Source organism: Pan paniscus, chromosome 22 (assembly GCF_029289425.2).
Source record: "Pan paniscus chromosome 22, NHGRI_mPanPan1-v2.0_pri, whole genome shotgun sequence".
NCBI classification, from domain to species: Eukaryota; Metazoa; Chordata; class Mammalia; order Primates; family Hominidae; genus Pan; species Pan paniscus.
The window spans coordinates 38940340-38952569 of record NC_073271.2 but is presented as its reverse complement, the minus strand read 5'-3'; the positions used below and the strand labels follow the sequence as shown (position 1 = coordinate 38952569).

The following is a 12230-nucleotide window of genomic DNA, read 5'->3' as shown; positions in this document are numbered from 1 at the left end:
AGAGACAGAAAAGACCTCCTCTGGCGTGGTCACCGGCCAGGTTGGTAAAGGTAGGGTACCTATGGTTGAGGGGGCATGAACCATCTTGATTTTTTTTTTTTTTTTTGAGACAGAATCTCACTGTGTTGCCCAGGCTAGGGTGCAGTGGCGCAGGGGCAATCTCGGCTCACTGCAACTTCCGCCTCCTGGGTTCAAGTGATTCTCTTGCCTCAGCCTCCCCAGTAGCTGGGATTACAGGCGCCGCCACCATGCCCATCTAATTTTTGTATTTTTAGTAGAGATAGTGTTTCACCATGTTGGTCAGGCTGGTTTGTAACTCTTGACCTCAAGTGATCTGCCTGCATCGGCCTCCCAAAGTGCTGGGATTACAGCCATGAGCCACTATGCTTAGCCATGTTGATGGTTTTTGAAGGAAGTGATTAGGGCCTCGAAAGGTAACTAGGGCAACAATGTGTGAGGCCAGTGCCTAAGACTAGAGGGAGCAGGAAGGTTGGGAAGCCCATGCAGCCTGGTTGGGAGGTAACTGTGGCCTAAACTGTGTTTGGCCAAAGAGAAAGGACAGGGCCAAGTGCAAGAAGCAAATATAAGGTGCTGCATTGAAATAAAGCAGAGGCCAGACAAATACATTATTGTATTTTCCAATCAGCTAGAAAATAGTAGACTAGACTTTTCCGACAGCAGAGGCTGTTCCTCCAGTTAACTCTCTGCCCAGAGTCTTTCTGTGGGCACCATCAACTCTGCCTGTAGCTCTAGCAAGTAGTACCCAGCATTTTAACACAAAACCTTAAAAGTGTATGTTTGTTTATATTCCTTTCTTTGTAGATCACACAAAGTTCTACCTGAACTACTAGAGGCTCCCCCTTGTGTCTCCCAAGGGTCAGTGAAACTTCTTTTTTTTGAGACGGAGTCTCGCTCTGCTGCCCAGGCTGGAGTGCAGTGGCACAATCTCGGCTCACTGAAACCTCCGCCTCCTGGGTTCAGGAGATTCTTCTGATTCAACCTCCTGAGTAGCTGGGATTACAGGCCTGTGCCACCATGCCCAGCTAATTTTTTTGTATTTTTAGTAGAGACAGGGTTTCACCATGTTGGTCAAGCTGGTCTCGAACTCTTGACCTTGTGATCCCCCACCTCGGCCTCCTAAAGTGCTGGGATTTACAGTCGTGAGCCACCGTGCCTGGCCGAACTTCTTTTTAGGATAACTGGATTACAAGAGGATCACTTGGATCCATACTCTGAACATTTAACTCCAAGGTGTTTGGGCCAAAGAGGAAAATAAAAATACTCAAATATCACACCATTCGCATGCATGCCTCAGCTCTGTATTCTGGTATATATAATATATATTTTTTTTTCTTTTAGGTTCTTACTCTGTCACCCAGGCTGGAGTGCAGTGGCTTGGTTATAGCTCACTACAGTTTCAAACTCCAGGGCTCAAGCAATCTTCCCACCTCGGCCTCCTAAAGCACTAGGTTACAGGCACAAGCCATTGCACATGGGCCTAAAATTGTGTCTTAAAACACAAGTAATAAGTTCTATTTCTGGCAATATTTGGTCACTAGATATTATGGAAAACTGGCCGGGAGCTGTGAACCCAGGAGGCCGAGGTTGCAGTGAGCTAAGATGGTGCCAATGCACTCCAGACTGGGCAGCAGAACGAAACTCCTTCTCAAATTAAAAAGAAAAAAAGTTATGGAAAACCCTTGGGCTCCAAATCATGTAGTAATTCTGGGTAAAAGGTTACAGGCATAATTTCAAATGACCATATAATCAAGTAAAGGATATCTCTAGGGATCCAAAAAAACAGAGAAGTAGCAAGAAATCACAGGCAGCAGTGCCACCCTGGAAGCATGCACTGGTCTCAGCAGCCAGAGCTCTGGTGTAACAGACTTCAGAGAACATGAGACCTTGGGGCTAGAACACTCGGGAGTGGGCTGGAAACCGCCAGAGGAAGTCGCCACCCTTGCAGGGCTACATGTCAGTGATGGGTGACCCTGGGCAAAGCAATCTGCTAGCAAGGAAATGTGTAGAGCCAGCCTGGGTTTTGAGTGGGGAAAAATGTCTCAAGGCCTATTCTTACTTAAGTTTGAAGTTAACAAACACATATACTTCCTGTGTTTCAGGACATCTCAACTTTTAAAAAACCAAAAATTGGCCAGGCGCAGTGGCTCAAGTCTGTAATCGCAGCACTTTGGGAGGCCGAGGTGGGCGGATCTTCTGAGGTCAGGAGTTTGAGACCAGTCTGGCCAACATGGTGAAACCCCTTCTCTACTAAAAATACAAAAATTAGCTGGGCATGGTGGCATATACCTGTAATCTCAGCTACTCGGGAGGCTGAGGCAGGAGAATTGCTTGAACAATTTCAATCTATATATATATAGATTGAACCCTAGATTAAATAAAGATCAGATGCAATCAAAGATAAATTTAGAGGCTGGGCATAGTGGCTCATGCCTGTAGTCTCAGCACTTTGGGAGGCCAAGGCGGGCAGATCACCTGAGGTACGGAGTTCGAGACCAGCCTGGCCAACATGGTGAAACCCTGTCGCTACTAAAAATACAACAAAAATTAGCTGGGTGTGGTGGCGGGCACCTGTAATCCCAGCTACTCGGGAGGCAGAGGCAGGAGAATTGCTTGAATCCAGGAGGCAGAGGTTGCAGTGAGCTGAGATCACTCTACTGCACTCCATCCTGGGTGACAGAGCAAGACTCTGTCTCTAAAAAAAAAAAAAAAAAAAATTATAAACCTTTATACTCTATATTTATTGTGAGCTCAAATACTTCAAAATTTGGCCAATGTGATAGATAGGGTTTTCCAGAAAAAAAAACCAATAGGAAACACATATGTGTGATATTTATTGATTTACTTATTTATTGGAGACAGGGTCTCACTCTGTTACCCAGGCTGGAGTGCAGTGGCTCTATCTCGGCTCACTGCATCCTTGACTTTCTCAGGCTCAGGTGATTCTCCTACTTCAGCCTCTCAAGTAGCTGGGACTACAGGTGCACAGTACCACACCTGGCTAATTTTTGTATTTTTTGTAGAGACAGGGTTTCACCATGTTGCCTAGGCTGGTCTGGAACTGTTGAGCTCAAGTAGTACACCGGCCTTGGCCTCCCAAAGTGCTGAGATTACAGGGGTGAGCCACTGTGCCTGGCTGATATTCATAATATAGATATTTATATCTATATCTAGCTCTCTATGTATCTATCTATATTCACTCAGTTGACACTTATAGGGCATAGGTGAGTTTGAGCTATGTGGGTCCACTTATATGTAGCTTTTTTCAACAAATATATTGAAAAATTTTTTGTAGGAATGAAATAATTTGTCAAAACTAGGATGAACCACATAGCCTAGAAATACTGAAAAATTAAGAAAATGGTAAGTCATGAATGCATAAAATATATGTAGACACTAATTTTATCATTTACTACCTAAAATATACTCAAATTGATGATAAAATATTAAAATTTATAAAAACTGTTTTTTTGTTTTTGTTTTTGTTTTTGTTTTTTGACACGGAGTCTTGCTTTGTCACTCAGGCTGGAGTGCAGTAGCACGATCTTGGCTCACTCACTGCAACCTCTGCTACCCGGGCTCAAGCAATTCTCCTGCCTCAGCCTCCCGAGTAACTCGGATTACAGGCACACGCCACCACACCCGGCTAAGTTTTGTATTTTTAGTAGAGACAGGGTTTCACCATGTTGGTCAGGCTGGTAAATTTATTAAAACTTTTATACAGAAACAGAGACCACACATGGCAGCATTCACAGTTGAGAGAAACGTAAAGATGCGGTATTCAATCACAACTGCATAAAACTAATGTTAGCACATACCTCACTACTGGAATCTTTCACAACCACCTCCTGTTGCTACTGTGCTGAGGTCAAGTGCTCTAAGTATCTACTCAAAATGCCGTGTGACACGAGACATTTCCTCGTGAGCAGTTAAGTCGCTCCAAATTGCGTATTGCAGTAACAAGTAGAGGCTGGGTCCAGATGTGGTGGCTCATGCCTGTAATTTCTGCACTTTAGGAGGCTGAGGCAGGAGGATTGCTTGAGCCCTGGAGTTCGAGACCAGCTTGGGCAATAGTGAGACTCTGCCTCTTTATAAAATTAAAAAAAAAAAAAATTAGGCCAGGCGCCGTGGCCCACACCTGTAATCCCAGAACTTTGGGAGGCCAAGGTGGGCGGATCACCTGAGGTTGGGAGTTCTAGACCAGCCTGACCAACACGGAGAAACCCCATCTCTACTAAAAATACAAAATTAGCCGGGCGTGGTGGTGCTTGCCTGTAATCCCAGCTACTCGGGAGGCTGAGGCAGGAGAATCACTTGAACTCAGAAGGCAGAGGTTGCAGTGACTCGAGATTGCGCCATTGCACTCCAGCCTGGGCAACAAGAGTGAAACTCCGTCTAAAAATAAAATAAAATAAAATAAAAAGTAGTGGTGGGGCATGAAGGCTCACCTGTTGGAAGCTGGGCCCTCCGTGGGCTTGTCCAGCAGGAGCAGGAGCCGTTCAGGAAACACATCCTACCAGTGAATGCACACCCTTGTTTCTCTTCCCTTTCTGCTCACCAGGCTTTCAGTGGGCTGGGGCTATTGGCTATCCCCGGCCAGGAGGCTGCTGGTTTATAAAAAGTTAAGACTTATTAAAACTACACATATAGAGACTTACAGACCACACATGATACCATTAGCATTAAAAAGAAATGTAAACAAATGTAAAGCTCGGCGGGCAATGACCCAAAGGCTGAGAAGCACAGCCTGCAGGGGCTCCCTGCTCCTCCCCAAAAGGCTGGGAATATATCTGGGGGCACAGGCCTTACGCTGGCAAAGTGCTGGGCAAACTGGCAGTGTTTGCTAGCAAAGCCCATGGAACATCTAGAAACATCATTGAAATGAATTCAAGAATTCAGCAAAACTGCTGGACGTGTGAACAATTTACAAAAGTCAATTGTATTTCTAGACACCAACAACAAACACAAAATTTTAAAAGGATCCCATGTACACTAGCAAAATCGCCTATTTTTTGCTAAAAATAAAATTGAAAATTTTGTGCATACGCTTTCTGAATAAGATGATAATATTTTATTGTAAGACATTAATAAATCAAGAGGAAAAGGTGCTCCTAAATATTGTAAACGTGAATGTTCTTAAAAAAAATCTAGGCTGGGCACGGTGGCTCATGCCTGTAATTCCAGCACTTTGGGAGGCCAAGGCGGTGGGATTGCCTGACGTCAGGAGTTCGAGACCAGCCTGGCCAACATGGCAAAACCCTGTCTCTACTAAAAATACAAAAATTAGCTGGGCTTGGTGGCACATGCCTGTAGTCCCAGCTACTCGGGAGGCTGAGACAGGAGAATCGCCTGAACCCAGCAGGTGGAGGTTGCAGCGAGCCGAGATCATGCCACTGTACTCCAGCCTGGGTGACAGAGCAAGACTGTCTCAAAAAAAAAAAAAAAAAAAAAAAAAATCTATGCCGAGGCGGGAGGATTGCCTGAAGCTGGGGATTTGGCACTAGCCTGGGCAACAGAACAAGACCCCCGTCTCTACAAAAAACTTAAAAGTTAATGGGTCATGGTCATGCACACCTGTAGTCCCAGCCACTCAGGAGACCAAGATGGGACAATCCACTTGAGCCGAGGAGGTCAAGGCTGCAATGAGCTGTGATTGTACTACTGTACTCCAGCCTGGGGAACAGCCTGGGGACAGATTTAATATATATAAAATACATTCAATTACATTCTAATCAATATCCTAGCAGGGATTTTGGGGGAAATTGATAACCTAATTTATATCTATCTATCTATATATATTTTTGATGGAGTTTTGCTCTTTTTGCCCAGGCTGGAGTGCAATGGTGCGATCTCAGCTCACTGCAACCTCTGCCTCCTGGGTTCAGTGGTTCTCCTGCCTCAGCCTCCAGAGTAGCTGGGATTACAGGCACGTGCCACCATGCCCGGCTAATTTTGTATTTTTAGTAGAGATGGGGTTTCACCATGTTGGCCAGGCTGGTCTTGAACTCCTGACCTTAGGTGGTCTGCCTGCCTCGGCTTCCCAAAGTGCTAGGATTACAGGCATGAGCCACCGTGCCAGGCTCTAATTATAACATTTATATGGAAGTAATAAAGGGCTATGAATACCCAAGGCTTTCTTGGAGGAGGAAGAAGAGAGGAGGAGAAGGGGGAAAATGTGAGGAAAAAAGGGTGAAGACTCGCCCTAGAAGATATTACATCTTAATATGCTGCTAGGGTGATTAGGTCTGTGTGGTATTTATTCATGGAGAGACAATTTGACAGTAGAATATAACAGTTCAGTGAGAGACCCACACCTATTTAGAAACATAATATGTGTCCAGATGCATTGGTTCACGCCTGTAATCCCAGCAATTTGGGAAGCCAAGGCGGGCAGATCACTTGAAGTCAGGCATTCGAGATCAGCCTGGCCAACATGGTGAAACACCGTCTCTATCAAAAATACAAAAATTAGCTGGGTGTGGTGGCATGTGCCTATAATCCCAGCTACTTGGGAGGCTGAGGCAGGAGAATCACTTGAAGCTGGTAGAGGGAGGTTGCAGTGAGCTGGATTGCACCATTGCATTTCAGCCTGGGGGACACAGTGAGACTCTGTCTGAAAAAAAACAAACAAAAAAGACATAATAACAAGTGATGGTGAGGATGTGGAGAAACTGGAACCACAATGTAGTGCTGGTGGGACTATAAAGTGCTGTAGCCACTTTGTGAATCAGCTTGGCCGTCCCCGAAAAGGATTTTTTTTTTTTTGAGGTGGAGTCTGGCTCTGTTGCCCTGGCTGGAGTGCAATGGCTTGATCTCGGCTCACTGCAAACCTCTGCCTCCCGGGTTCAAGCGATTCTCCTGCCTCAGCCTCCTGAGTAGCTGGGATTACAGGTACGCAACACCATGACCAGCTAATTTTTGTATTTTTAGTAGAAGTGGGGTTTCACAATGTTGGTCAGGCTGATTTTGAACTCCTGACCTTGTGATCCACCCACCTCGGCCTCCCAAAGTGCTGGGATTACAGGTGTGATCCATCACCCAGGCTGGAGTGCAGTGGCACAATCTCAGCTCATTGCAATCTCCACCTCCCAGGTTCAATCCACCACACCTGGCCAGTTCCTGAAAAGTTTAAATGTTACCGTATGACTCAACAATTCCATTCCCAGTAGAATGTTCACAACACCATTATTCATTATAGCCAAAAGGTGGGAAATCCCAAACTGCCTATCAACCAATGAGCGGATAAACATAATGTGATATATGTGATATATGCATTCAGTGGAATATTATTCAGCCATAAAAAGCAGTGAAGTACTGACACATGCTACAATATCCATGAACCTTGGAAACCTAATATTCAGTGATAGAAGCCAGATTATATGAAATGTCCAGACTAGCAAAATCCATAAAACAGAAAGTAGATTAATGGTTACCAGGGGTTTGTGGGGAGGGTGAAAGGGGGAGTGACTGCTACTGGGTTTAAGATTTATTTTGTGGGTGATGAAAATGTTATAAAATTGTGGTGATGGATGCACAATTCTGTATATATACTAAAACCCACTGAAATGTACACATTACCACATATCAGGTGGATTACAACAGTAAGAATTTATTCTCACAGTTCTGGAGGCCAGAAGTCTGAAGTCAGGGTGTTGGCTGGGCCACGCTCCTTCTGAAAGGTCTAGGGGAGAATTCTTCCTCATCTTTCTCTTGGCTTCTGGTGTTGCCAGCAATCCTTGAATTATGGCCACATAACTTCAATCTCTGTTTCTGTCTTCATCTGGCATTCTCCTCTGTCTTCTCCCTTCTCTTCTCAGTACACATAACATTTGATTTAGGGTCCACCCAAATCCAGGATGCTCTCATTTTGTGATCCTTAACTTAATTACATTAGAAAAGACCCTTTCCCCAAAAAAAGTCACATCCCCAGTTTCCAGGGGTGGACATACATTTTAGGGGGCCACCTTTCAACCCACTACAACCACCATGAAATTAATGGGTCTTTGTCCATTTTTGTTTTTATACAATTTTTTTTTAACTCAAGGACCATAAGACAATGCTTATGTCGTCTTGCCAGTTTGTAAAAAAAAAAAAAAGTAACTTTTTGCCCATTTTTCTTTCTTTTTTTTTTTTTTTTGAGACAGAGTCTCACTCTGTTACTCGGGTTGGAGTGCAGTGGCGCAATCTCGGCTCACTGCAATCCCCACCTCCTCGGTTCAAGTGATTCTCGTACCTCAGCCTCCTGAGTATCTGGGACTACAGGCACGCACCACCACTCCCAGCTGATTTTTCTTTTTCTTTTCTTTTTTTTTTTGAGACAGAGTCTTGCTCCGTCACCCAGGCTGGAGTGCAGTGGCATGATCTCGGCTCATTGCAACCTCCACCTCCCAGGTTCAAGTGGTTGTCCTACCTCAGCCTCCCAAGTAGCTGGGACTACAGGCGCCCGCCACCATGCCCGACTAATTTTTGTATTTTTAGTACAGACGGGGTTTCACTATGTTGGCCAGGCTGGTCTCAAACTCCTGACCTCAGGTGATCCACCTGCCTTGGCCTCTCAAACTGCTGGGATTACAGGCGTTAGCCACTGCGCCCAGCCTGATTTTTGTATTTTTAGTAGAGATGGGGTTTCACCATGTTGGCCAGGCTGGTCTCAAACTTCTGACCTCAATTGATTCTCCTACCTTGGCCTCCCAAAGTGCTGGGATTACAGGCGTAAGTCACTGTGCCTGGCCTTTTTGCCCATTTTTCTATTGTGCTAATGGAAAGATTCTCAGGTTCCTAATACCTTTTACTCAGGACAGGACTAGAAATACAACACAACAATCCATAAGCTTTTTTTTCTTTTTTCTGAGATGGAGTTTCACTCTTGTTGCCCAGGCTGGAGTGCAATGGGTGATCTCGGCTCACTGTAACCTCCACCTCCTGGGTTCTACTGATTCTCCTGCCTCAGCCTTCTGAGTAGCTGGGATTACAGGTGCATGCCACCAAGCCCAGCTAATTTTTGTATTTTTAGTAGAGATGGGGTTTCACCGTGTTGGCCAGGCTGGTCTCAAATTCCTGACCTCAGGTGATCTACTCGCCTTGGCCTCCCAACGTGTTGGGATTACAGGTGTGAGCCACTGCACCCAGCCAATCCATAAGTTTCTTAATTGAAAAAGAAAGCCCACACTCACTCTAGGCTAATGTAATCGATGAATTATAAAAATGGCCATAGTTGGGCCGGGCGCAGTGGCTCATGCCTGTAATCCCAACACTTTGGGAGGCCGAGGCGGGCGGATCACCTGAGGTCAGGAGTTTGAGACCAGCCTGACTAACATGGATCATGGATCATGCCTGTAATTTGAGCACTTTGGGAGGCCAAGGTAGGAGAATCAATTGAGGTCAGGAGTTTGAGACCAGCCTGGCCAACATGGTGAAACCCCGTCTCTACTAAAAATACAAAATTAGCTGGGCACGGTGGCTCATGCCTGTAATTCCAGCTACTTGGGAGGCTGATGCAGAATCGCTTGAACCCAGGAGGCAGAGGTTTTGGTGAGCGGAGATCACGCCATTGCACTCCAGCCTGGGCAACAAGAGTGAAACTCCGCCTCAAAAAAAAAGAAAAAAAAAAGCCATAGTTTTCATGAGCTTGTTGATCTATATCTAGGACTACAAGGAAGATATGCATGCTACAGATATTTGTATCTAGCAGTAGGTGCTACTGTAACATGTGGCATTAGCTTTGGACTAGAAGTCTGGAAAAGCAGTGGGAAAACTGGTAGTGAACACTGGAACAATGGTGAGGAAAACTACGGGAGGTGGACAAATGGTGAACAACTCTATGTCATGGTGAAGGATTTGTAAAATTGTTGCCCTTCAGTAAGATGGGCAGAGAAAAAGGCAACTACTGAACTCTGGGACTTGAAAAAGATCATATCAGTATAATGTTGAGATTAACCTGTGTTTCTTTTGCTTGAATATGTTGAGACACTTATAGAAAAGAGTGTGGTTAAAAACAAACAAACAAACAAACTGGCCAGCAGAATTTAGAGCACACTTTGGGTTGGAGCTGGAGAAAGTATTATTAGACCCAATAGTTGGTAACAAGTTCTCAAAGTAAGTCATAACCTGGGCCAAAGATCAAATTCAGAGTGGCGCTAGTAAAATACGGTCTTAAGAATAATGCTGAAGTCAAGGTGATCTCAATGATTTAAATGTTAACTAGTGGCCAGGCGCGGTGGCTCACGCCTGTAATCCCAGCACTTTGGGAGGCTGAAGCAGGTGGATCACGAGGTCAGGAGATCGAGATCATCTTGGCTAACACGGTGAAACCCCATCTCTACTAAAAATACAAAAAATTAGCTGGGCGTGGTGGCGGGCGCCTGTAGTTCCAGCTTCTCGGGGAAGCTGAGGCAAGAGAATGGTGTGAACCCAGGAGGCCGAGCTTGCAGTGAGCCAAGATCGCGCCACTGCACTCCAGCCTGGGCGACAGTGCGAGACTCTTGTCTAAAAAAATAAATAAAAATAAATAAATGTTAACTAGTATACCCTTTCAGCAATATACAAATATTTATTAAAAATCTTAGAGTGACGCTTGTTTCAACAAGACTAGTGGGAGTGTTGGCCAGGTGCGGTGGCTCACGCCTGTAATCCCAGCACTTTGGGAGGCCGAGGCAGGCGGATCACAAGGTCAGGAGATCCAGAACATCCTGGCTAACATGGTGAAACCCCGTCTCCACTGAAAAATACAAAAAATTAGCCAGGCGGGGTCGCGGGTGCCTGTAGTCCCAGCTACTCAGGAGGCTGAGGCAGGAGAATGGCGTGAACCCGGGAGGTGGAGGTTGCACTTCAGCCTGGGCGACAGAGCGAGACTCCATCCAAAAAAAAAAAAAGACTAGTGGGAGTGGCTTCTTGGGCATGGAGAGCACCTGAATCAGATTCTTGAGAAGCCCATAAAGTTTTTAAGGGACTTGTAGTGAACAAAGCACCACCAGCTGCCAAAATGTGGACAGAACAGTTTAGAGTGAAAAAAGGTCTGTGGGCTCACAATTTGCTAATGACAGGAAGTAGGTTGAGAAAGTTTCTCAAAGGGCACATTCTTCAACATGGCCAAGAAGGTGCTGGAAAAGGAGGGACACCCAAGAGGGCAGAGGCAAGAGCTGTGCTGAGATACAGCCTGGGGAGATACTCCCAGGAAGCAGAACTCGGGCCTGGTTAAGGAAGACTTCTTATTCTTGTAGGGCCTGAAAACATCTTCCAGTAGGATTTCAGAATTGCTTTGGACCAGTGATTGCTGTGTCTCCTCCTCTTCTCATTTTCACATGCAAGTATTTATTGTGGTTATCTGGTCCCGGCTCACCATCATATGTTGCGTGCATGGGAGAGAAAATTAATCTTTTTAGTTTGTAAGTCTCTGGATCAAGAGGAGCTGCACCTGACAAGCCAATCTAAAACAGACCGTGAGATCCTAGATTTTGTGCCTGATGCTGGGATTGTAAGAGGCTTTTGGGGATCTTGGGATGAACACTGGGAACTAACCATAGTTTGGGTTGAAAATATCACTCCAGTTCGGAGATTTTAAGGCATCTTTGGCTTGTCTAAGTGCAAAGATTCAGTAGGCTTACTTCTAGCGACCTCAGACTTGACGCCACCCGAGACACCCTCACCCATGACCACATCTTGGACATTTTTTTTTTTTTTTTTGAGAGACAGTCTCGCTCTGTCGCCCTGGCTGGAGTGCAGTGGGGCGATCTCGACTCACTGCAACCTCCGCCTCCCGGGTTCAGGCAATTCTTCTGTCTCAGCCTCCCAAGTAGTTGGGGCTACAATCGCACGCCACCACGCCCAGCAAATTTTTGTACTTTTAGTAGAAACGGGGTTTCACCATATTGGTCAGGCTGGTCTCGAACTGCTGACTTCATGTGAGCCACGGCCCCCGGTTCATTCACTTCTTGAAGGATCATTTACCAGGCATCTAGTAGCCATCAGGTCCTACGTCTCTCCAGCTACCGCGGAAAAAGATCCAGAACCAGCCCTACCCCGTCTAGAGGAAAGGATGAACATTAGGCAAGTACTTGGAATCGTGCGAAGTGCACTCCATCAGATCACCTTGGTGAGTGAACTGCCAAACCCGAAACACCGAAGGCCACCAGCCACAACCGGGAGGACGGTCACAGCACCTTTCACGCATGCTCAAGGCAGGCTCGTCCTTGAGCATGCGCGGTAGGTGGGGG

General features: G+C 45.7%; 1 long non-coding RNA gene across 1 annotated transcript; it reads right to left on the bottom strand.

The window, feature by feature from the left end:
* Positions 1 to 3708: 3708 nt before the first annotated feature.
* On the bottom strand, positions 3709 to 12214 carry LOC117977350 (uncharacterized). The gene is made up of 3 exons (XR_004668486.3): positions 12072 to 12214; positions 7638 to 7827; positions 3709 to 4625 (listed from the first exon to the last, which is right to left on the bottom strand). It is a non-coding gene; the product is annotated as an uncharacterized LOC117977350 (long non-coding RNA).
* Between the last annotated feature and the right edge of the window lie 16 nt (positions 12215 to 12230).